This window comes from Condylura cristata, unplaced genomic scaffold (genome assembly GCF_000260355.1).
Source record: "Condylura cristata isolate star-nosed mole 26May11 unplaced genomic scaffold, ConCri1.0 scaffold00052, whole genome shotgun sequence".
NCBI lineage: Eukaryota > Metazoa > Chordata > Mammalia > Eulipotyphla > Talpidae > Condylura > Condylura cristata.
The window spans coordinates 1,440,820-1,465,685 of NW_004567153.1; the positions used below are offsets into that span (position 1 = coordinate 1,440,820).

Genomic DNA, 24,866 nt, shown 5'->3' on the forward strand with positions numbered 1-24,866 from the left:
GCAGAATATTTTCCTTTTGTCTGGGCCCACTTGGCATTTCATAAATGAAAAGGAATAAAAAGGAACAGATGGGGGAAAATATTTACAGACAGTATCTAAGTGCTCTGATTTTTTTTTTCCTATGCATGCAAGAGCTGGGGTGTAGGCCAGAGGTGGGGGAGCAGATGAGAGGATTCACCGGAGACAGAGCGGGGAGCAGAACAGGCGCATCTGAAACCCACTGCTGAGGGGAGCAGCGGGTGAAACGAGGCGTCTGCTGCGCCCTGTGGTCACTCGTGGCCGGGGATCCCGCTCCGGCCACAGTGGCTGACAGCAGCTTGATAGCACTGAGATTGTAACCTCTTTGCCACCAGAGAGGCCCTAAGTGTTCTGATTTTAAGGAAATCAGCAACTCTTTGGGAGAGGACACTGGTACACTCCCAGCTCTTCACTTTGTTATTGTAATGCTTCAAATATCAACTTGAACTACTCCTGGCCCCAAATCTTCTCTCCGGCTGCTTTCAGGACTATTATATTTGCCTGATGCTGGCACCAGGGAGCAGTTGTACCCGAACCTCTTACTCCATTCTGGGGGTACATTCTGATCTTCCTTTTCCGGTGCCTGAGATGGGAAGTCAATGTCATACCCATTCCCGATCTTTTTTCTGGGGTAAAAAGTAGTTTTCATTTCACCTATTTTCCCTTAGTGGTGAGTTTCAGTGAACAATGGGCTGTTCCTGAAGCCTGGGGATCAGGTCTTTGGGTGAATCATTGAGGTGAGCACAAGAATGGAGACCGAGAGAGAGAAAGATTTACAAATTCTAGCCATCCCAGGTGCACACTGTAATAATACCTTTGCCATATAATAAAAGTAATATGCATACAATAAAATTCGGTACATATATAGCCACAAAAGATAGCTCCTCTCACACCTGCCTTAACCACAGAAAGACTCTTAGGCCGTCTAGAAACAATGTAAAATACAGCCTGAGCAAACAAGTGAAGTATTTAATTAGAAATTGGGCAGACAGTTAATTTCTTTTAGCCTTCAGGTCTAAAAGGCAGGGGGAAATGTCATGACTAAGAAACTTCTAGAGCAACATACTTTACTTATTTTTAACTTGTAGCATCAGGCCCGTGATTAATCTTTTGTACACCCACAGACCTCTGGACTCTTGGGAGTGGATGTCCCTACGCTGTTTTTCAAGGTTGGCGAATTTGGTTTGGCCTTTCTGCTCCTCCTCACTCAGAGGCCACCTCTGAGCTTCCCAACCCGTCCATGTAAGACTCTTAAGAAACTAGAGCAAAATATCCCGCCGAAGTTGCCATCAGAACCTTGTCTTAGAAACCCACATAGGCATGAGTGACTTACACCATGGAAATGAACCTTCCTTTTCTGGATTTCCCATGTTATTAAAAAATAATAACTCCCTCATTACACTTCCTCTTCCTGTGGCTCCTGCCACACCATCTTCTGCTTAATTTTATATATTTTCTCCGTTCTCCACTCTGCCCTTGGCTGAGATTTCTGTTTCTTTTGCAAACCTCATGCCTTTGTTGTGGGTATTCAGTGGTGCTCCTCAAGTCCCACTACACTCCTTCACTTCAGACTATGTATTCATTTATTGATTTTCTGTCTTTATATTTCCTTATGCCATTGTCCTACCATCGGGTGTGGTCTTCACCACCACAGCACCTGTCACAATCACCCTACCTCGTGCTCTTCCCTCCCCTCCGTTTGCTCCTCTCCTTCCCTCTCTCGTGCTTTGTCCCTCAGATCTATGGCCAGCTTTCAAATTTTGTCTTTTTCTTAATGCTTTGTTCTGTTTCCCTGTATTCCATCAATAAGTAAAATCCTTTGATATTTTTCTTTTTCTTCCTGACTTGTTTTGCTTGGCATAATCCCTTTCAGCTCCACGCCTGTTGCTGCAAATGGCATGTATTTAGCTTTTGATGGATGAATAGTATTCCATGTGTATGTAGACCACGTCTTCTTGATCCATTCATCTATTTTAGGGTATTCGTGTTGTTTCCATACCTTGACTATTGTAACTAGTGCTGACATAAACATAAAAGTGCAGATTTCCTTTCAAATTAGTATTTTTGAGTCCTTTGGGTAGATTCCTAGGAGTGAAATTTCTGGGTCATATGGCAGCTCCATTTCTAGTCTTCTGAGTGTTCTCCACACAGCTTTCCATAGTGGTTGGACCGGTTGGCATTCCCACCAGCAGTGTCAGAGGGCTCCTTTTTCTACTTGAAGCTACTTTTAAGCATGTTTTCCTTTACCCAGAATGCATGTCTCTGTCTTTCTTCACTGGACATCCTACCCACGTCAGCCTGGGTTCCACGTCATCCAGGTCACGCATGGTCCCTTGTCGGCCGATGCAGGTCTCATAGCCTGTGGTCAGTGTCCCTGATGTGCACTGATCCTGACTATTGTGGTGGCCCCCGCTGCCCACAGGGGCTCTGTGCCAGTCAGCCTTGACACCGCCAAAGCTCTTAGCACAAGCGGCCATGCGAGTGTGCTTTTGCTGAAGAAAGGGGCTGGTAAGGGCAGAGAACAAGAGCTGGTTCTTGATAATAAGGGGCAGAGTGGATTCCTGGCACAATGCAGGCTCTTGGCAAATACCTATGAATCACAGAAGAACTGTGAATGAGAAGCACCAGGGAGGGAGACAAATCAAACATTTCTATAAGAATCTTGGAGGACTTCATAGTTAAAGTAACTTCTCTTGTCTCATCTTCATGGGGACTCATGAGGTCAACAGGTCAGGTGGGGACAGTGGCTCCGGGAGTTGAAGTGATTAGAGTGGAAGGTTATGGGATTCACACAGATTAAAACAGATGGGGAATACAGATTTTTCATTGTGACCTGGTACTTTTTCCATTAGATCTCAGAGAAAAAAATTTTTTTTTCCCTAAGTAATTTGAAGGGAAGAGAGGAGAAGCCGGTATGGTAAAGTCTTCCTTGGGGACACAGGACAGCCGAGTACTTCTGAGGAGACCTGGGCCTCTCCAGCTAGACCAGAGAGAAAAGCTGAGCAAGACAGAAGCTTCATTACAACTTGTCAGAATGTCCTTGCTGTTCAGATCACTCCTGACCCCATGATACCATCACAGCAGCTTACCCAGAAAGAGGGTGGCTCAGTCTCGGGTGCTCAGTCCTAAACAGGTCAAGTAGGGCCATGGGGAAGAGACAGACACAGGACAGATGGGGGAGGGCAGGCACACCCGCAGCGTTTCCTGTAACTACACCGCCTGATCCTGTCACTCACTGACCTGACTGCGGTGGTGTCCTTGTAGAGGTACCCACAGACTAACGTCCTTCCAGCCTGGACCAGAACATAGCTATGGAGACTAAAGGCCACGCAATCCCGGGCACTCCCCAGCCTCCTGAGTTCACAGAGTTACTTGTATGTCAAGGTATTGGCACAACGCGACTATACAAGCTTCCACCTCATTAAAACCACCTCCAGATATTGAGGAGCGGGGAGGCGGGTAAAAATTTCAGTATATGGCATTGAAGAAAAGCATGAAGGAAGGAAATGAAATAGTGAGCTGTCTCAGTATACGGCACATGCAAGTTGAGCGATGTCTACTCACATGTATTCAGACTACTGGATATTTTTTTAAATGCTAGCATATATATTAATCATTATTGTATGGCTCTAATGGACTTTTTAGTGTTACTGATATTAACTTTTTAGTAATATCACCACACATATGCTCCAACTTGTTGATTCGAATCTGTGTCCTTTGATCTTCCTTTTAAATAAAAACTGCAGATAATTTTATGACCAAGTGGAGTGTAAGCTGGAAAATGCTCTCGTGCCAATACTGAAGTGCCTCTCAGGAGGAAAAGCCTTTCACAGCAGAGGCCAGTTGGAGCATGGGCTGATATTTTCACCTTTGACACAATAATGTTTCTTCATGTCAGTGACAGCAAAGAATGACTCCAAGTCAAGAACATGCCATAAAACAATTATGTCTTATAATTTGAATTTACTGAATTCAGACAAAATCCTGACTGGGGAGATAAGAGACATAAAGAAGAAAAAAAGAAGAAAAAGGAAGAAAAAAGGGAAAGCTGTCAAGGCACATGTGACCGCCACGAGTCACACTGACTGGTCACCGGCAAGCGAGGCGCTCTGGGTGATGTTGGCCTTGAGCCCCTTAGACCGGGAGGGCTAAGAGAGAGTCAGCTACAGTCCCGTGGAGAGAGAGACGCTGAGGCCGCTGAGAAAGACCCCACCTTGTGCTTTGCAGTGAGCAGAAACACCACCAGTGACGCAGTCTCCTCCACATCAAAGCAAGGTAATATGACTCGCTTAACTGGAAGACTGTGTTGTTTTCGCTAAAGTAACATTGGTTTGCACCTGACGTGGCTCAGAACCACAGGACCCACCCCCACAGCGATGTCCTCCCACCACACCCACCACCAAGGCACCTGCAGCCCCCCACCCTAGTCCGCGGCCCCTCTCCCCACCCCCACCCCGCCCTCCTTCCTCTCCACTGCGGGGGTTCCTTTGGGTTTGGTTTCGTCTAACCCTTTGTTTTGCTTGTTTCTTTTTATTCCACAGGAGCGAAACCATCCAGTGTGTGCCTTCCCCCTTCCGACTTCTATCTCTCGGCATCTTCCCCTCCAGTACATGCATGTCGCTGCAAATGGCAAGAACTTTTTTTTTTAGACACTTCTAGTGGCTCATTTGTTTATTCATAATGAATTCCTGGTGAACATGTCAGGCCCTGTACTTGGCAGAAGAAATGTTACAGCAGATGACACACCGCCCCTGCTTTGGCAACCATGAGCCATTGGTAAAGGCAGAAACAGGGGCACCCACTTCATAGCCACCCAGACCCCAGGGTGCCAATCCCGTCTCCAGATGGGCCTCCCCGAAAGCGCAGTCCATTGGCAGGAAGCTCTCACGATTTGGACTAGGAAGAGCAGAAGGAAAAACAGACCTCTGGGTCTAGACGAGGGCCGGAGAGAGAGGCCGGAAGCCACACCCAGAACTGCAGGATGACGGCTATCTGGGCTCTGGAGTCCAGGACCTGGCTTCCCACCTCAGTGCTCCCATTCACAGCAGTGAGACCTTGGACATCCAGATGCCTTGCCCAAACCTTACTTGTTCCAGGCAAAAAAAACAGAGAGGTTTTATCCCATCCCCCCAATTTTGGCATGTGAACTCAGTCAACTCCTGAATAATAAACAACACAGGGCTCCCCCCACCCCAATAAAATTAGTTACTTTTAATTTTTCACTGCTAGCTGTTTTTCACTCCCCATGTTGTTCATGGAGAGCAGGCTGTGAGATAAGGATCAGACATGAAATATTGTACTTGCCCTAAAGGCACTCCCAAGCATTCACCTTAAATTCTAGCAGAATCTTCTGCTCTTGGCTCCATCAGCAGTTCTCTCCACCCACACTTTGGCAAGACCTGCACCTTACACTGACACAGAACTGATTCCCTCCGTGTCTGCCCCTCACCTACCCCATGCCAGCTCCAATCCAGAATGTGGCTCGCATCTGTTTGTATTCCTAGCACAATTCTACATTACCAACACAGAATAATAAACGTTCAGTGTTTTTTGAGTCAAATATTTATTTAGCACAGAAAAGTTCCAAGAGCCATAAAGTTTTGTAGGATCACTGAATGAAAGGAGCGGTGTGCTGCCCGTGACCTCAAGCACACACCACCAAAGAGCTGGGCTCACCCCAGTGCACGTCACACGGGCGACCAGACACCAGAGGACTCGCTGCTGTTTTGCCTTTTCTGTAACTCACACCACAGATTTCCTTGGTGAGAGTTTATGATAATAGAAACAGTAGTGGTTGTCAGAATATTCTGGGGAAGTGGGCAGGAATGCAGTTTCTACTTGGCCACGCTGGCATCATCCCAGCACATTCTGATAAATAAGCATCTCTTTAAATTAGAATCCTGGGCCAGGCTGATAAAGCAAGTGTTTGGGTCAGGCAGGTAACAGCCGCTCTCCTCAGGAGTAGGTAGCAGAAACCCGGCCCCTGGCCACTGCTGTCCTCTGGTGGCCTGCGAGGTGATATACTTTCAGTTTCAAACCAGCTCAGAAACTGAAGCTGCCAGGTCCACCCTGCTCACTCCTAAGTTGCAACAGAAATTCAGCTCATCTTTCTGAAGAGCTGATTGTAAGGAGGAACTCTTTGCTTAAGACATGGCCCCAGGGTTGAGTGTTACATGCTGAGATGGATTATGAAAACATTAAAATTGCGGCCCTCCCTGGTGGCGCAGCGGGTCAGAGCGCAGCACTGAGAAGCTGAAGCCGCTTCCGCATGAGTTCGATCCCCACCTGCCCCAGGGGTGACCACAGGGCGCGGCAGACCTCTCCTGACCTGCCCGCTGCTCCCCTCAGCAGTGTACTTCGTCGATCTGCCTGTTCTGCTCCCCGCTCTGTCTCTGGTGAAGCCTCTCACTGCCCCTGAGCCTCTGGCCTGTGCCCCAGTTCTGTATGCACAAATAAATAAATCTTTAAAAAAAAAATTGCTATGTCCGCAAAGGCAGAAGACTGCCTTTTGCAGTAGAACTTATCCAGACCCTGGGTCCGCAATAGACACTGTTCTTTGGTAGGCATGTGGACACTTGGGATAAATAGCATGGACGTGATGGATGGCCCCAGCCTGCCAGTGGCAGTGTGCCCTGTGCTCATGGCAAGGAGCAAGGAGCCGGAATCATAAATGCCAGTTGCACATTCTTCTAAAATTCCAGCATTTAAAGCAGCAGATACACTCTGTTATTTCCCCATGAATCATCATTTTTGTCCCATGAGTCCCTTATTTGAAGTAGATCAATGCACACGTTGTCTTTCATTCTTTCAATAACAAATAGGCATCGAGGCCCAACTCCCTAGCACGTGCCAGCCACTCTTCAAGGGGCCAAGGAGCCAAAGGACAGAAAAGACGCTCAGGCTTAAATATGCTTTTGATAAATAGATATATTGATCTGCGTATCTAGCTCTTTATTTGTCCATTTGTCTGTTCATCCATCCCTCATCTAGCTAGCTAGCTATCGATCTATTCATCTAACCATCCACCCATGTATCATCTCTCCATCTATTATCCATTCATCCCTCTTGTATTTCTACCTATGCAATATCCCAATCATTGTGTGGGTTTGATTGTCTACTCTTACATGAGAATCACATTGTGTTATTGCTCGAATTTATTGCTGTGGGTTCTCCAGAGAGATGCTAAAATTACATTTCTGTCAAGGGCAGTGGAAATCCCAACACATGCCAGAAATAAATAGTTTAGAGATGGAATACTTTTTAAGCTCACTCTGGGCATAACCAGGTCCACTTAGTAAGAGGGAAGAAGTGTTCAGAGGCACCTGGATATTTTGGGATGGAGCCTCAGTTTCCCTGAAAGTGAAGGGGAGGGGTGGTATGCAGAGGGGCCTACCGTCCCCAGCTCTTGTCTCCCTAGGGGTGGTGGTGTGTTCTGACTGTTTGATGTGGTTCAGAAGGAAGGAGAGACTCCCCACTGGGAACTTCCTTTCTGTCAACATGTTTTCTTTGCTTTTATTTTCTGATTAGCAAAATAATAAATGCTAGATGGAGAACTCTTGGGATGTGCCTTGCATTTTCTAAAGCATCTAGCCCCAGGCCTGTCCATGCTGTTCTGCAAGGCTCTTGGGCTAGACAAGCAGTGATCCCGACCCCCAGGAGGAAGGTCTCCCCCTGCCCAGCTACAGCCAGACTGGACAGAACCCACAGATGGGCTTCTGGCCTCCTTGCTTGCATGGGGTCTGCGGGAGCCACAGACGAGGGTGCTTTTCCAGAGCTCTTCAAGTGGATTCCTTATTTTCTCTTGCAGATCTTCCTGAGGATACGTTAAATAACCCTGCTATGTGGATCCAGTATTCCAGGGAGAATGAGTGTGTGGGTAATGGAACGAACAGGCGATATTGTTGATCAGAACAAGACACCCCTCCATGAGTCCCTATCCTCACTCAGGGTAGCAGTGTATCCTGGTCCAAACCCAGTCTGCCATCTAGTGTGGGGCCCTGTATGCTCCTCGTGGGTAAAAGGAAAGAGTATGAGCCTGGGAAGGTGGTCATGAGGCTTCCGTTAACCTATACAAAGTGACTCTTTAGAGTCTTTAGTGCCAGTAAAATGAAAAGGGGAACACTGTCCCCATTTTCCATAAATAAGCAAACTGGCAACTGAGGACATATTCAGGCCAGCCATGGAAATGTGTGGCGTAGCTTTCAGTGAAGCTCAGTAATTGACCAATGACTGTGTCTGGTCCAACAGACCCAGCTTCTCCATGTGGCCAGATGGGAGGCAACAAGAGGTGTGTCTGTGAAAACATCACCGTCTCTGTAAGAAGAAAGGGGAAAAACTGACCCCACCCTATCACGTGTCCCGAGGGGAGAGCATTGACTCACTGCCTCTGTTGGGGCACGAGGGCCCCGTAGGGAGTGAGGGCCCAGTATGGTGCATCAGCTCACAACCTGAGAAGTTAAGTCCATCCACCGGCAGGCACAGTTGTCATGGCCATCAGGAAGTCATCTGGAGAACACTCACTTTCATGACTTCACTACATCATTGCTATGGTAATCAGTGGGGGTCTCCACCAAAGACCTTCTCGGGATACAAGAACTCGCCTCTTCCACTTCGATGGTCTCCTGGGCACTGTGATAGTGTTACCCAGAGACAGAATGTGGAGGCAGCTGTAGTCAGGCATTAGTTAGCATACAGGATGCCTTCTGAGCAATATGTACTTGGCCATTCTGCTGTCACTTGACGTCACAGACAGTGTGATCACATGCAGCTAAGTGTATGGTCGCAGCACACCTGGGGTCTCCATCATTATGTCATCAGTTAGGGTCTGAAATATCATCATGCTCTATCTGAAATGCTCAACCAACCCTCATAACTGGCCAAACAAGAGCAGCTTCAACCACCTGTCACTCATCCTTGACTTGGGTTGCCCTACTCTTATGAATATTTGGATTTTAAGAGATGGACTGTGACTGAACAGTAAATGGCTGTTCCTTGCACTGTAACTTGCCCACTGCCACCCCTAACTCCAAGTAGATCCTATCCCTCTGGAAGGAAAACCACCCTCTCAGGATGTGGGGCTATGGATTTATATTTGATTTAACATGTGCATGTGCTTAAAGTTAGCAGATGTGTGTACAAAGCTACAGTAATCAGGTTCTTGAAGTCATTGGCTGTCATGGGACTTGTGGCCACACTGCTGACAAATGTCTGGGCTGTGGCACCCATGTTGAGTGATGACCTAGAAGTCACATCACCTCCAAATCTGTGCTCACATCCATAAAAGTGGGTGCAGGCTCTCAGTTTTTACTGAGAACCTATTAGTCGGACATAAAAGTTTTTTGAAGCCTTTTTTTCCATTTGTAATATTGATCCCCCAGAGAAGGGAGTAAAGTAGATGTGATTTTCCCATTTTCTGAGATCTGGAGACTTGCTGACCTGCCCACATACCAAGGAGATAAGGAATACTGGTAAGGTGGTCATGAGGCTTACGTTACCCTACACACAGTGCTCCACTCAGTCTGATGGAGGCATCAGAGCAGGTGACACCGGGATGGTGCAAGGCTTTAGGTGACTAGCTTTTCAGGGCCCTCCCTGGTGGCGCAGCAGGATAAAGCTCAGCACTAAGAAGCTGAAACCACTTCTGCATGAGTTCGATCCCCGCCTGCCCCGGAGGTGACCACAGGGCGCGGCAGACCTCTCCTGACCCGCCCGCTGCTCCCCTCAGTGGTGTACTTCGTCGATCTGCCTGTTCTGCTCCCCGCTCTGTCTCTGGTGAAGCCTCTCGCCACCCCTGAGCCTCTGGCCTGTACCCCAGCTCTGTATGAACAAATAAATAAATCTAAAAAAAAAAAAAACCTAAGCTTTTCAAGTAAATAGGGGTAAGCAGAGAAGCATTTTTTGGCTGCCCCACATACCGAAGGATGTCTTTTTAAACAGAAGAGGGAAGAACACAATGGAATAGGGTGATCGCTCAAGGGTGATATGGACTATAATGATGTAAGAAAAAAGTTAATTAATTAAAAATAATAAAATATCATTTGTCTCTGGCATCTTTATGAGATACTTCTGATGCAAAGACTGATTTGGCCCTTGGGTTTCTAAACCTTGTGAAATGCTAGAGAGTAGCAAGTGCTGGAGAACGTGGACATAGATTAAAAAAGAAAGAAGGAGGCAGCGTAAGCATGGTGTGTTCTGAAGTGTTCTCTCAGGGTCCTTTGGGCGCCCCAGCCTGGCCCTCATCTCCTCTCTGGCGTGCTTGTGTGGTGACGAGCAGACTGGGTTCCCTGCGAGACATGGCCAGGACCTCGCCACAGGTGTTTCTATGTCCACATGCTCCTCGCCCATCAGAGCTAGCACCCACTGTTAATCTGAATTTGGGGGGCAGTCTGCTTGAAAGATACGATTCAAAGGCAGTCCCTTGTGTGGTGTCTCAGAGGAAGTTACAGGGGCAGGCAGGAGGGGTGACTCACAGCCTTGGCCTGGGTGGATCTGAGAGACCCCATCCGTTATTTTGTCTACATGGTGGAAGGGTCACAATAAGCTGATGTCATTGTGACGGGCATCAGTCAGCTCCTGTCTGAAGGAATTCATTTTCAGCAGTGGGGGGCATGTGTTAGATCTTTGTTTATTTTACAGCTGAATGCACAGCCATGTTCAGAGAATTTTGCATTGCCAACTTTTGTAAAATAATCCGGAGGATTAAAGAAATATTTTTTTTTCCTTCCTGAAGCAAAAAAGCCATTATGTGACATTTACAGAAGAGGAATTTGCCTTCAGCATATTTTATTGACTATTTTCAAATATATCTGAATAAGACTGATTTGGTGGCTCAACCGTTGAAAAGAATAAGTCACACTTCTCATATTTAAAGTCTTGTGTAAAATGCTACTGTCATTTATTCTAGTTGAGGAGTTATTCTGTTTTACTAAAACGAGGTTGAGTGCATATAAACTAACAATATTTTAGAATTTAGTAAAATACAAACACTAAGTGCGAAACACTGGAAATGGTGATCATTGATTTCTTGAATGACTATTTGAGCTTTTCAATCAATAAGTTTGCATTTAATATACTAGTAACGCATAATATAATTCAAAATCAAATATGCTTCAACACATAATTCAAACATATTAAAACGTAAGTCACATTAAGTCTAGTCAAATTAATGCTCTCATAATAAAGGAATTCAACATAGAAACAAACCCCAGTGGCTTAACTTGGGTGAGTGATTTACCATCATAGTCTCGTATTGGATAATAGCCTAATTATTTTTTAATTTCAGAACTGCATCTTTATTTCAGTTTTCTTATTCAAAAACATAGAGTAGCATGGGAAGAAGCAGTTAATTGCCCTCCTATTACTCATTTTCCTTTTCTCCGTAACAACACCTCAGCTGGGTTAAGAACAATCTCTGCTTAGTTACCTTTCCCAGACTTCCTTGCAGCTCACGGTGGCCACAGGACATTGCCTAACCAATGAGCTGCAAGGAAAGGACACTGGGTGAAACTTCTGTAAAAGCTGTGTGCAAGCAACCGATTTGGCCAGCTTATCTCTTTGCCTTCATCCTCTCCTTTCTTTGAACCAGGAACACGGATGAGATGACTGGAGTGCTAACGACCATCTTGTGGCGATGAGGAAAAACTCACGCTTTTCTGCATGGATGGCAGAAAGGAGATTGAGGATGACCTTGAGTTCACAATGACATCAATTACTTCTTGTGGTGAGAGAAACAAACATCTATCTCATATCAGTCACTTGTGGACATTTCTGTCAGTATTGCCAAACAAAATTTCTAATTGATAGAATTATATAAAATAAGAAACAAATTGCTAAGATGATCAGCTCAGTGATACTGTGTTCGCATTGTAGGCCTTTTGTTTATGATTATTAAGTATGTCCTGAAAAGCTCGAACTGCTTGGAGAAGCAGCTTAAATGATATATTAACTGCCACTTTGAGCCAATACCTCATTTATTCTTTTTTCATCCTTTTTGTGATATAGGTATAGATACATACGTACACATAATACACACACACGTATGCTCTCCTGAGAAAGAAATAGGAGATTTGGGGGCCTCCCTGGTGTCACAGAGGTTAAAGTCTTAGCAGCATCAAGTTATCCTCAGCCACTGGAAATGAGTTCAATCCCCGGCCAGGAAGTGACCCACGTGACACAGCAGACCTCCTCTGTCTTACCCGTTGCTCCCCTCAGCAGCGTATTGAAGTAGCTCTGTGTGTTCTTCTCTTCACTCTGTCTCTGGTGAATCCTCTCACCTCCACACCTCTGGCCTGCACCCCAGTTCTTACATGCATAAGTAAAATAAAAGTAAGTAAAAGAAAGGAATATGAGATGGTAATTCAGTGATGGCTGGCTGCCAGGATGACAGACAGACAGACAGACAGGCTGGCAGAAAGAGAGGGGTAGAGACACTGGACCATAGACCCAAAAAATAATCAAACCAACAGCTTACGAGGGAACAGTCCCACCACCAACAGTTTGAGAAATAGACTCTTAAGCCTCCCGTGTTGTTTACCACATGATGCTCCATCTCTCCCTAAAATAGCCATTGTCGTGGACTTCATGTTTATCACTTCCTTGATGCTATTGTATTTGCATGAATCCGACCTTCAGCCATAATCTTTAGTTTTGCATTTACTTTATATAGACAATACAGTATGTTTATATTTTTATGTGGCTTCTTTTTCACCCATGCATTGATGGTTCTGAAACTCATCCACACCCATTTAGGTAGCTATCGTTTCTTCCTCTTACCCTTTGCAAATGCCATTCAAGAGGATGGAGACCCCAAATATATTTATCCATTTTCTATACTTATTTGGATTGTGTTTTCAGTTTGGGATTTTTTTTTTACCAAGAAAATTACTATGGCCATTAAAAAAAAAAAAGTCTCCTGAAACATATGCACAAGATTTTATCTAGACAAAATATTTGCAAAGGGAATTACTCAGGTGCAGGGTTGAGAGTAGACTCTGGAAATTATTGACTCTGGAAATTATCTACACTCCCACCGGCACCTTACAAGACACACAGAACTTTCTGTTGTCTCCTGTGCTCACACCATGATCTACTTCTCTTCGCAGTAGGTGATCTGCCTTGGGCACAAGCTGGCCTGGAAAGGCCAGGAACTCAAGTGAGAATGCTTCAGACTTGTTGGACTTATACCCCCAAATGGGTCTCTTGCCAATCGAGTTCATCAATTCACTCAACCTATTTATGTTTTCACATGGCGCGATATCTCCATGTGAGAAAATTATGGATAGGAACTTAACACAGAGCAGGAGCCAAGTATTGGCTCACAGGCCACAGATTCAAACTGCTGGTCACTTTATTCCCTGGACCTGCTTCCCTTAACCTGCACAATTAGGTTGTCAGACTTGGATGGCTCCTAAATACCCCATTGGCTCTGCAATTTTTAAATACCATTTATATTTGACAAGCTGTGAAACTTATTAAGGTTCTGAAAACTTCTAACCACATAATCCTTTGATTCAAACTGTGAAGTCTTACTTCCAACTACTGGTTTAAAAATAATAATAATAAATTTCACTTGAACTTGGCTGCAGGCTCAAATTTAAACTTGTACTTAGCAGTCCCTTGGTCATTGACCATTATTTACTCTGGAAACATTTCCCTTTGCAACTCACTCCCTGCGTTTGAGGCTCACAGTTCAGGCGTCTTGTATGTGGATAGGACCACTTCGTGGGCGTGAGACGCAAGGAACTTTGGTTTGTTCGCTGCTCTTTTCCTTATCTTGACACTCGTCACCTTTTTAATTTTATCTTTAACTCATTATTGTAGTGAGGTATACCTGTTTAACTAGGGCCCACATTTTTCTCTTGCACTGTGTCTGCTAGTTACCTGGGATCTTGGAAGTAAAGTCCCCTGCTAGTCCTGGGATCTTGAAAGTAAAGTCATCTTTACATAAATGTCTCTATGATCACATACTTGGGCGCTTTTAATGAGATCATCGATATCTGATGGACAGTTTATGGAAAGAGGGATTTCATTACCTCTTTTATAGACTTTATTGAAAAAGTGCTGCTTCGATCTACTGGGCCGGAAATAGATGCTGTATATGCTGGGCAAGAAACGCCAGTTTTTCTGAAGTCGTTTCTGCTTCAACTTAAGGTCACCCATTCAGTGAAACCTCTTAGAAGCCGCATGTCAGTGTGTTTTGACTTAAAATTAAAAGAACACTGTAATTCTTTTGATTTTGCTAATATTCCAAAAATAAATATTTGACTCATAAAGGTTAAGGAAAATTCATTCCTGTTTACAGTCACTGCACATGTCCCACGCCAGTTCCAATTCTGTCGGCCAAACAGCTGTCTCTGTTGCCCGGTGCTCTCCGGCCAGCTGCGCACCCGAGTGGCTGCAAGAGCAGTTAAAAAGCATCTACAGACTTTCACAGGACAGGTGTCCCTGTGTAAAGCAAAGCTGCCTTCGAAAGAATGTAATAAGGAGAATCAGGCATTCAGCACCATAAAAAAGCTTAAATTGAAGGCAGGTAATGAAATAAAGGAGCCGCTCCGACAGCTCAAACAACAGCAGGTTACTTCGTTCGCCAAATTGCTTTTTTTTTTTTTGCTTTTTTTTGCTGGTGTTGAGGCACCTGGCTCCCTCAGGTCCCACCACATAGGGGACTTCGCTGGTATGTTTCTCCCCAGGAGTAGCTGAGACCTGACTCTTCATCCCTGCAGGAATCACCTCTGGGATGTGGGTGCTTCTGGGTGACATACAGCATACCTGACCAGCTAGCTGCAGCGGCTCTTCTTGGGAGATGACTCATGTGCATCTGTCTTGATAAAAGTATTTAATAGGAATTGCTCCAGCTGCGGTGTTTAAATTATACAGAACAGCTGTTCCTTTTTTAGCTTCATTACTAAGCAAGAGTTCATGAGGTCACAGGTAGCGTTAGCACACGGCAGCCCTCGTAGGTGGCCTTCAACATCCTGTGCACACTTGGGCCTCCGTGCGTGTCCCTCAGTCTCAGACACTGTCCCGTTATTTGTCTATTTTTTTCCATAACGCGGGACATTTTTCTAGAAAACCACAGCACAGCCATTGAAATCCAGAAAGTCACAGTGATCTAAGCAAAGCTCCATTCCCATTCAGATTTCTCTGACTGTACCAGACGTGTTCTGCACAGGTCCTGGATCTAACCCAGATCACGCAAGGCGGGTGCCGTCACGCGTCTGCTCCCATCCCACCCGGGAGGGCTCCTTGGCCTTTCTTGGACTTGCATACTCTTGGCCATTTTGTAAAGCGCAGATCCGTACTTGAGCAAAAAAAAGTCCCCTGCCTTGGCTTTGTCTGATGTTCCCTTGCCACTCGTGCACTCGGGGTAAGGAGCCGCGGCGCTGTCCTGTGTCCTCACTGCTCTGTGTCTGCGATCGACTTGGGCTGGTGCGCTTAGCGCATCCTGTTACTCACTGTTAGCCTCTGTTGGTGATGCTGATGGTATCATTAGTTGACAAGACACTCTCCAGGCTTCGCCACTGCAAAGTTAATTGATCAGTTACCCTGTACTCATCAGCTGATGAGTGATCAAGGAGGACTTCAGGGGAAGAAAGCTTGAGGTTAATTCAAGGAGGCAGACCTCTCCCTCTCTCGCAAGTAAGCATGGATCGGGGTGATCTCAGGAATTCCTGTGTTGTTCACGGAGTTGCATACTGTCATTACTTCCTTCGCTACTCAGATGTCCAAGGGATCCGGCTGTGGCTAATACACTGTATCCAGCACAGGACCAGAGACTGGCTGCCGCTGTGTCTGAAATAGGCACCTGCCAAAGCGCTAACACTGCGGAGCGCAAAGCCCAGGGGAGCCCCTACATGCCTTCTGTTCCTCACAGCGACTACCACATGCCTGCCTTCTTCCAGAAGCTCCCATTCAGGAAGCCCAGTTTAGGGTGTGTGGGATCACGGTCCGCTGTCACCCACTGGCTGATGACCACTAACGCCGCCACACCTGCCACGAAACATCCACGATCCTCTACCACAGTCCATCGGGCCCCTTTCCCTGTGTGCTTTGCACCCCAGCTCTTCCCTCTGGCAGCCTCAACTCTGCGATCAGATCTCCTACGAGATCCGTCCCACTTGGAAGTCGGGCGACTGAGCCCCCTGGGAGAGGAGGAGCCCCAAGACCAGAGTGAGGAGGGAGGGGAAACCCCCGAGGCAGGACTGGCGGCATCCACTCCTGAGCCAGACACCCCTTAAACAGACACCCCTTGGGGAGGGGTAAGAGACAGACGCTGAAAACCATTCTTGTAGAGAGGAAACTGATAGACTGAGGCTCGATCACATCAGCACATTCCTTGCCAGGGCCTACATTAGAGCAAAACAGGACCAGATTTAGGTAATCCTCCGCTCCAAGCGCTTTCTTCAGACATTTGAACATAAACACCTCTAAACATCTTTGCAGAAAATTAAAAAATCTGGCCTTGCAGAAACATCTGCTGCTAGAATTCTTCCCCCTACAGCGTCTATGTAAAGAGTGAAACAGAACAATCGAGATTCTAAATGCTCCTGCATTCTGTGGGCAGGGGGCTCTCAGCGGGGGGTGGAATCATAGGCAGGGAGCTGACTCGTCCAGACTGAAATGGAAAGCGGTTCTGACTCTTAACGTGATAGTTCACCTATGTCCCTCCCGCCCCAAACTTCCCATATAAAACTAACTGAGACAGAGCGCCAGAGTCAACTTCCGTCTTTTGAACACGCGGGGAGGGACCAGCTGTGTCGACCACCCACTGTTCTGAACCACCCCGCCCCCGTGTTGGCGTGCTCGTTGGAAATCATAGCCCCTCTCTTGGTTTGGTAAATTGAAGACTTTTGAGTGGTTTTCATTAGAGTAAGAAGGTATTTTGATTAAAGCGTTTGTTGCATCTCATGTAAAAAAATCATGAGGTCCCAGGATCCACAGAATAATGGTGTTTGTGCTTCTAGGGTGCGCCCAAGCCCTTCACAAACTGTTGAATTCCTCATCAATAACTGCCGTGTCGCTGTGAGTAGGGAAGGATCTTTCCATTTATCGCCTCCCCCTCAAGGGCCGAGTGATGAGTTAGGGGGGAGCCGTGTTACATTCCAAAAGCCCCAGCAGTTTTGCATCTTCTTTTTCTTTACAAATCGTATCATTTGTATTTGTGACACGTCATTGGCCACTGATCATGCCAGGCCCAGTGATGGCTTTTGCACAGTAGCCTTGAATGGCTATTTCATTCCTTCCATCATTTCAATTTCAATCTGTGAATGTATCGCGTGTCCAACTAAGTAGTAAATATTTTCGGGGCAGGGATTGTGGGTTTTGGTTTCACCCCTGACCATTGCCTGTTCCTAGTTGGTGCCCAACCTAGTGGGTGGCCAGCAGGAAGCCCCGGCACTCTTTAAGCTGAAACAGCCCCCAAGGGCACAAGGCTCGCATGGGAGAAGGAGGGCTTCGTGAGCCCGAGGCAGCAGCCCTAACCAGAACACCTGCCTCACCTGTAACCTGCTGGAGCCCCGGCTGCTGCAGACCCAGCTGTCTGAAGACTCCCTGCACTTGGTAGGTCAAGGGCCGCAGCGGCGCCCCCTGAAGGCAGGCCTGGTTACCACAGGGCTTCCGTAAATCCCTGTGCCTGACCTCTAAAGGGGGGTGACGGGGTGGGGGGAACAGGTAAGATGTTTATCTAGGGCAACCCCTTCAGAGCTGCAGATCCCTTCAAATGGCTGCCCCAGGCAGGCTTCTGTGAAAACATCTCAAGATTTTCACAGGTTTTTTTTTTTTTTCCATACGAAATTTCTTTCTTCTCATTTCTGTTAACTTTGCTAGTTAAACTGTCAGACCGATTTTGAAAGGGAATAAAATCTTTGCCCCCCCTCCCATCCTGAAGCCAAAATCTATTTTGGTTCCTATAAAACTGATCAAATTACAGCTATTGGCATGTTCCTTAACTAGGAAAAAATAACTTGGATTAACTAGTGCCAATAAACTAAGTATTTTCAATTAAATTCTAACATTAGAATTTAAAGTATCAGTCATACCAGCCTAAAGCTCAACCTGCCTTCAGACAGTAAGCACGACCCTCAAAGCAGCTGTCCGCAGAACAGTTTTGTTGTGCATATGAAAGTTGGGCAATGAAAGAAGCTGCTTGAGGGCCCTAGGGAAGGGGCAGGTGTCTTAGGCTCAGAAACAGTGTGGCAGGGCTGGGCTTTCCATACAGGTCATTTCAGATGCAAAGGACAGGGGAGCATCTTTCCTCCCACTTTCTGTCCAACAAACAGGCTCCAGAGATCTTGTTGGTAGAGGCAGTTGCTGACATTTTTTTAAAGATGTGTTTATTTCTGCATGCAAGAACTGGGGTACAGGCCAGAGGTGCGGGGGGCAAGAGGACTCACCAGAGACAGAGTGGGGACAGATCAGGTGGACTGACTGAAATACACCGCTGAGGGGAGCAGCGGGCAGGTCAGGAGAGGTCTGCCGCGCCCTGTGGATCGCTCCCTGGCCGGGGATAGAAATTACCTTCGTGCAGCCCAGATGTCACTCATGTTCAAGTCCCAGCATGAGGGCATGAAAGACGCCACCTTGTGCTCATTCATCTACTAGGTATTGCTGTGTCTCTTGTGCTGTTCTTACTGGGCTGTGAAGGCACGGTGACTGCTTCCAATCCTTCTCGTTGTGGTCTCGAATTTCGCGTCTAGGGGCCAGGTGATTTGACACACCGGGAAGCTTATTGAAATAACTCCAGGCCTAGGATGTTTGCAGTCTTAAGGGATAGACATTCATTTTCAGGTCATCCCAGTTCCATGGGTTAAGGGGCCTCACAAGTATGCCAGAGGCATCACCTGCAAATCCAGAGGGGCGCCTGGCCCGGAGATGGGGTAGGAGGAGGACATGTGGACAGAGCACAGCAGCAGGTACTGGAGCGGAACAGAGTGATGCAGGTGTGAGAAGCCGCATGGACATACGTAGACGGCTAACAACCCGTGTGATGCTGAAATGCTCTTGAAAAAAAAAAAAACTAATTAAATGCAAGGCTGATATTGGAAGGTGGCTGTATTAGATTGGGCTCAGTAAAAAAAAAAATTGATGTCATACTAGTGAACTTAACAGAGGGATTGAGTACAGGAACTTGTCTATAGCTGTTGGAACTCACCAGAAAGAAATAGACTGCCTTGGTAATAAAGTACGAACTGCAGGGAGCAAGTGTAGCCCCAGGCTAGACACAGAGAAGGGAGGTTGGAGTTGGTCTGTATCCCCGATAACCAGAGAGGGGTTTCCCCTAAACTCAGACCAAGAGGAGACCCATGCCCCTGAGAGAGATGATGACGCTAATCCAGCAATCAGTAGAAATGCTGTAGGACGCAACTGACCACCCCAAATGGAGCACGGAAAGGAGGAAGTCCCGTGGGCAGGCCAGCCTCAGGGATCTTTGTTGGCAAAACCCAGCAAGGATCCACCAGGCAAACGGGAAGTGGAGCCCCAGGGAAACAGCTGGAAGACACGTGGATCTGAAGTTGACATAGAAGAACTCAGTCATGGCCCAATGACTTCAGATGACAAAGCAGTTAAGATCTAAATTGAGGGCCCTCCCTGGTGGCGCAGCGGGTTACAGCACAGCGCTGAGAAGCTAAAGCCGCTTCAGCATGAGCTCGATCCCCGCCTGCCCGGGAGGTGCCCACAGGGCGCGGCAGACCTCTCCTGACCCGCCCGCTGCTCCCCTCAGCAGTGGACTTGTCAGTCGGCCTGTTCTGCTCCCCGCTCTGTCTCTGGTGAAGCCTCTCACCGCCCCTGCGCCTCTGGCCTGTACCCCAGTTCTGTATGCACAGATAAATAAATCGTAAAAACAAAACAAAAGATCTAAATTGAAACAAGAGAACAGAGCTGTTCACCGTGACATATGAACTTTAAACGTATGGTGGGAGAGCGAAGACATGCTCCCTCCACCCCCCAATACGTTTTTGGTAAAAGATGGATTTCATGGGAGGGACCCGAAGGCTGGGTGGAGGTTGCCTTTGACGACATTTCTCTGCAAGGGCATCTCCCACAGGTAAGAAGACCCCACCTCTTTTCGAAAGAGAAGGAAGAACTTAGACCTTTGTCGGCAGTCTTTCTTGGCAAACTTCTTAGCTAGCCTTCCCTTTCAGCCTCCCTTGTGTTAGCTAAGCTTCATGTGGGCTCAGGTTTTCTGGGTTTCCTCCACGTACACAGGGGAGCAACCATGTTATGATTAGCCTGCTTTTTGGCTTTTTCTGTTATCAAACTATCTCTGGCTTATTTGATTACTTGTGAGTGTAAGAGGTTCCAGAAGGATAAGTGATAATTTCCTTTGTCCCTGGACAGTATTTACAGAAAGTTTAGAGTAAGGAACAAATTATGGCAAGAGACAGAACGTAATTCCTAGTCTCAGATGGAGATTCCTGATTCTGGAAGAATCTATGCAGGTTCATCTACTTCATCTGGGTGACCCCTATGGAAGCTGATGTCTGTGGGCACTCAGGCAGTTCCTAACAGATTCCTTTTTCTGAGCAAAGCTCCCCTGCCCCATCCTCTGGCCTTCCCTTTGGGGCCAGGTGACATGAAGTCAGAGGAATGCAGGGTAATATGGGAGAGACAACCTTGCTGACCCTATCTATACAAGTTCCCACATGCCATCACTTCCACATTCACAGGTGCTGGCGGTGAGGTCACATGACATCAGGTGGCCCAAGGTGAGGCCACACCATCCCCTCCCACATCAACCTTAGCAAGTGTGGGAGTCTTGGGATTTATTGACATGCAGCTTAGGTTGAGGTACTGAAAATAATGCCGTGGCTGTTGAGGAAATAATGTAAAACACTAGCTACACTTCTCATCAATATTTATAGAAATAGAATCCAAATGCAAGAATTTGCTCATTTCTCTCCCCCCCAAATACACACACATGAATGATCGAAATGTTGGGATCTCCTGTGGTGTTATCCTTTAGAACCTAAACAAGGCAGTTTGAAATTTTTTACAACTCTTGTTAATGGAAACACCCAACATCACATTACCAGGGTGCATCCAGATCGCCTAACTCAGTTGACCCCTCTGTTGGTCAAATACTTGCACATTCAGGTCTAGGTTTCTGTGAACATTCTTTCCCTTCGTGGCTGCTCCAGTCTGCTCATGAAGCAGAGAAGACACAGCCTTGAGAGACCTGGAGAACAGTAACAGAGCAGAGTGTTGGGAAAATAAAATTAAAGGCAAGCGCTAAAACAGGCTGAGGAAGACGAGGCACCCAAGGAGAAGAGAAGAAAGGTTTTGTTGAATTGCAAAAATTCCTGAGTCCTTAAAATAACCTAAGGGTCATTTTCATGGACGTCATACCTAGATGAAAGGGGTTGATGGAATTGCATTTGCACAAGTAAAACAGAAAAGTATTAGAAAACACTGCGCGTAATACATTTCCTTTTATGTTCACTTCATCAAATATTTTCCTATCCCCAGCACACTCTGCTCTGGTAGGAGTAATTTCGTGAGTGAATGGGAAAGGTCTTCCTCGGGGATTGCCTTCCAGAGGGAACCTGATGAACTTGAGGGATTCTTAAGCATCAGCTTAGCTCAGAGGTGGACAAACATTTTTCTGTAAAGAACCACATTGTAAATACTTTCGGCTTTTCCGAGTCATATGGAGTTTATCACAACCACACAAATCTGCCATGGTAGAAAAAAGTTGTCTCAAAAGCAACCGTGGACAACATGTATATATTTTAATTTCCTTGACCAGGCGGCAGTCCAAGTCTAGTCTAGTGCATGAAGTTGATAGACCCTTGGAATTTCCTAGGCCTTTGCTGTAGTCAAAGATACATAATAAAATCCCCTTTCTTTTTATCATTAAAAAATATTTTTGCATAGAAGGTCTGGGGTACAGGCCAGAGGTGCGAGGATTCCCCAGAGACAGAATGGGGAGCAGAGCAGGCGGCTCTACTGAAATCCACCGCTGAGGGGAGAAGCAGGCGAGACAGGAGAGGGCTGCTGTGCCCTGTGGGTCAGCTCCCTGGCCAGGGCCAAAGTCAGGCCACCGTGGTGATACCAGTGAGGCCCTAAAGTCCTCTTTCCACATGTGCTTCTAGGTGCAGAGAACATGAACAACTCACACTACATCTCAGCCCCCCCTCAACACCACCCCCAAGAAAATAGCTTAAAGTGCACACACCCCTCAAGTAGGTAAGCTCAGTGGTGGAAGTTAGATGATGGCAGTGCGAAGGTAGTTTTTTTACTTCCAGATCTGGCTAAGAGAAGGAGTAGTACTTTTCTTACTGAAATTAACTGTCCTGTTTAGCTATTGTTGGGAAGTATCAGAACAGAATTATCATCTGGGCATGTGACTGTGATTCCCAGCCTTAGTTCCTGTTGAATGTGACAGGGTAGGGATTGTAGCTCATCTGAAAACCCTGTGAAGCATAAGATCTGTGGGGTGGGGGAGCTGGGGTGCCCTGGTACGGCATCCTTCATAGACTTGGTGTAGTGCAGAACTAGCAAAACTGCAGTTAAGCTCTGACTTAACTTCATTTACAGATTCATAGAAGCTGCTTTAAGCAAAACAAGGTTAACAAAAGCAAGTTCTAGAAAAATGTCTTTTCATTCAGTGTGGGCTGGGATTCCTCTTGTTATAATAAAACAACATTGAATTAAATGTAATTTGAGCACCTGCTGAACCAAAAGCAAACTTTTAAGAAGCAAATGTGATCTTGCAGATGAGTTTTAATGACAAAAAAAGAGTCGTTTCAATGATGGAGAGGAGTAATTGAACTCAGGCTGCAGGATGGGGCGGTCAGCCTGAGTAAGCGGTCAACTCACTTGGTAGGTGACTCCTCCATCATCAGGGAACAGCTCTCCCCAGAACTTGCTAACGATAAAAGCAGAACCATTCATAGGAAAGTGAGCAGGTTCCCAACACGCATCCATTTCTAGCGTCAGGCAAATTCTCCTCAAATAGTGATTTTATTTGCTCAAGAGTGTCTACCCGGTCACTCAAGTTCTAGTTCAAGTTCTTTGCAATTTAGGAAATGTCCTGTAGGCTGAACAGGCAGGAAACTTCAACAAAGCTTTGGATCCATAAATTGTATTTTTAAAACATACTTTTCTAGCAAACATCTCTCAGGGAAACCCTCATTGGAATTTCTTTTGGGGGGTTTTCAGAGCCTAAGAGGGCCTGAGCTCAGGAATGCCTGTCACTCATAGTCTGGAACTAACTGTGGGGTCCATTTCTCAGATCCAGGGTGCTCTGAAGAAGCACGACTGGGCTCGATGGAAACTTAGCCTAGAAAATTTTAGGATGGGCGGTTTTACAAGGGCAAACAGCAGAGGTGGGGGGAGGGATGATTAATGAATCTTAGAATAAACAAGGTTATGGAAGTTTCCAGGAATCTGAGGTGTGGCCAGAAAAGATTATCGGCCATAGATGGGGGCAGAGAAGATTATCAATTTTTAGAAGACCAACCCAATCTGACTCCAGGGCAATAATTTCCACAATAATTCCAACAAAGAACATTGTAAAAGGACACCCCTTGTCCTAGCAAAATGCAGTTCTTATTCTTTAAGACTGCCTGCAGGCATCTGTCTCTCCTGTTCTGCCTTCTTCAATAAGCCTGACGTGGGAACGTCGGCTGAATTCTTTCTCAGAGGGGCCCAGAACCCCATGCACTGAACCCTGTCAGGCTCAAGGGGTCAGACATATTGTTCTCTTACCACCCCAAGACACACACATCCAGGAAGCTCAGAGAACCATGAGGAACCACAGCCTTCTTTACACACACACCCTACAGCTGCCCATGACTGTGGAGCTGTGTCCAGCGGACATTGCAGGCAGGTGCACAGGGGTCAGCATGGCGCAAGGAGAACTTCGATCAGTCTTTCTGGGGACTGAAGGCGATACAGCCTACTTCTGTCCCTTCTGCTCAAACTACTACCATCCAGCACGACTGTAGGGCAAATGATGTAGGCACTCTTGTGTGAGCAAACACAGAGCCAGCAGGGATGAAGTGCAGTCTGTGGGAGCTTCCAAAGAACTCTGAGGCGCTACCAACAGGCAGCTTCTGTCTGCATCCTGGGTCAGGGAGACAGACGCAAAGTCAAGAAAATGACAACTTGGATGAACTGGACATTTCTGAAAGCAATGGTGGGCGGAGGGTGGGGGTGGGCTTCACTGACTGTGAGGTCTTAAAAATGTTTAATCTCTGTCAGCCCAAACAAATTTTTATTCTAGTGTATTCTCTCTTACAGGTTTTTAAATGCAGTTTTCCAACATCAAAGGGCCCAGGGTTCCATTTTTTGAAGCTGAAAAGAGACCTGGAGAGGACGGTGGCGGTGGTGGACATTGGCGTGGATGTCGTTAACGCCGCCGACCGTGTGCTTAAAAACACGGTTCAGTGGGGAGTGTCGCGCTCCGTGAGTTCACACAGTCGTGCATCTGAAACAGGCACTGGTCGGACGTGAATCTGGCTTTCCTGACAGGCAAAGATGGAGAGAGCAGGAGAGCACAAGTCCAAGGCCCGGTCATTGATAGTGAACTTTAAATCATTTCAAACATTCTCAGAGAGTGAGCTTTATGACGGCAGAGCAGGAAATTCTTGGTCATTTCAGGAAAGAATAGAACAGGGAGTGGCTCAACAATGATACCTTTTCTTTGCTCTTCCAGGGTGTGGGCTGAAGTTTGATTTGGTTAGGAAACACCACAAGTAAAGGGCAAGAGTTAGCTAAGTCAATACAATCTCATTTCCTCTCCTTACATAAACTCATTAGCAAAACCTTGAGCAGGACTTTGCTTACACTCTGGACTCAGAGGTGTTCCTGTCGCTATGCTCCAGCGGGACTTGCTTCCAGGAAGGGTT

General features: G+C 46.5%; 1 long non-coding RNA gene across 1 annotated transcript in view; it reads left to right on the plus strand.

Moving 5' to 3' along the window:
- LOC105854542 overlaps nt 1-24,395 on the plus strand; it is a 60,528-nt gene extending 36,133 nt beyond the window's left edge. The window contains exons 3-4 of the long non-coding RNA XR_001146192.1: nt 11,603-11,737; nt 24,259-24,395. This is a non-coding gene — a long non-coding RNA (uncharacterized LOC105854542). The remainder of the gene's footprint in view (nt 1-11,602; nt 11,738-24,258) is intronic.
- Nucleotides 24,396-24,866: the final 471 nt, after the last annotated feature.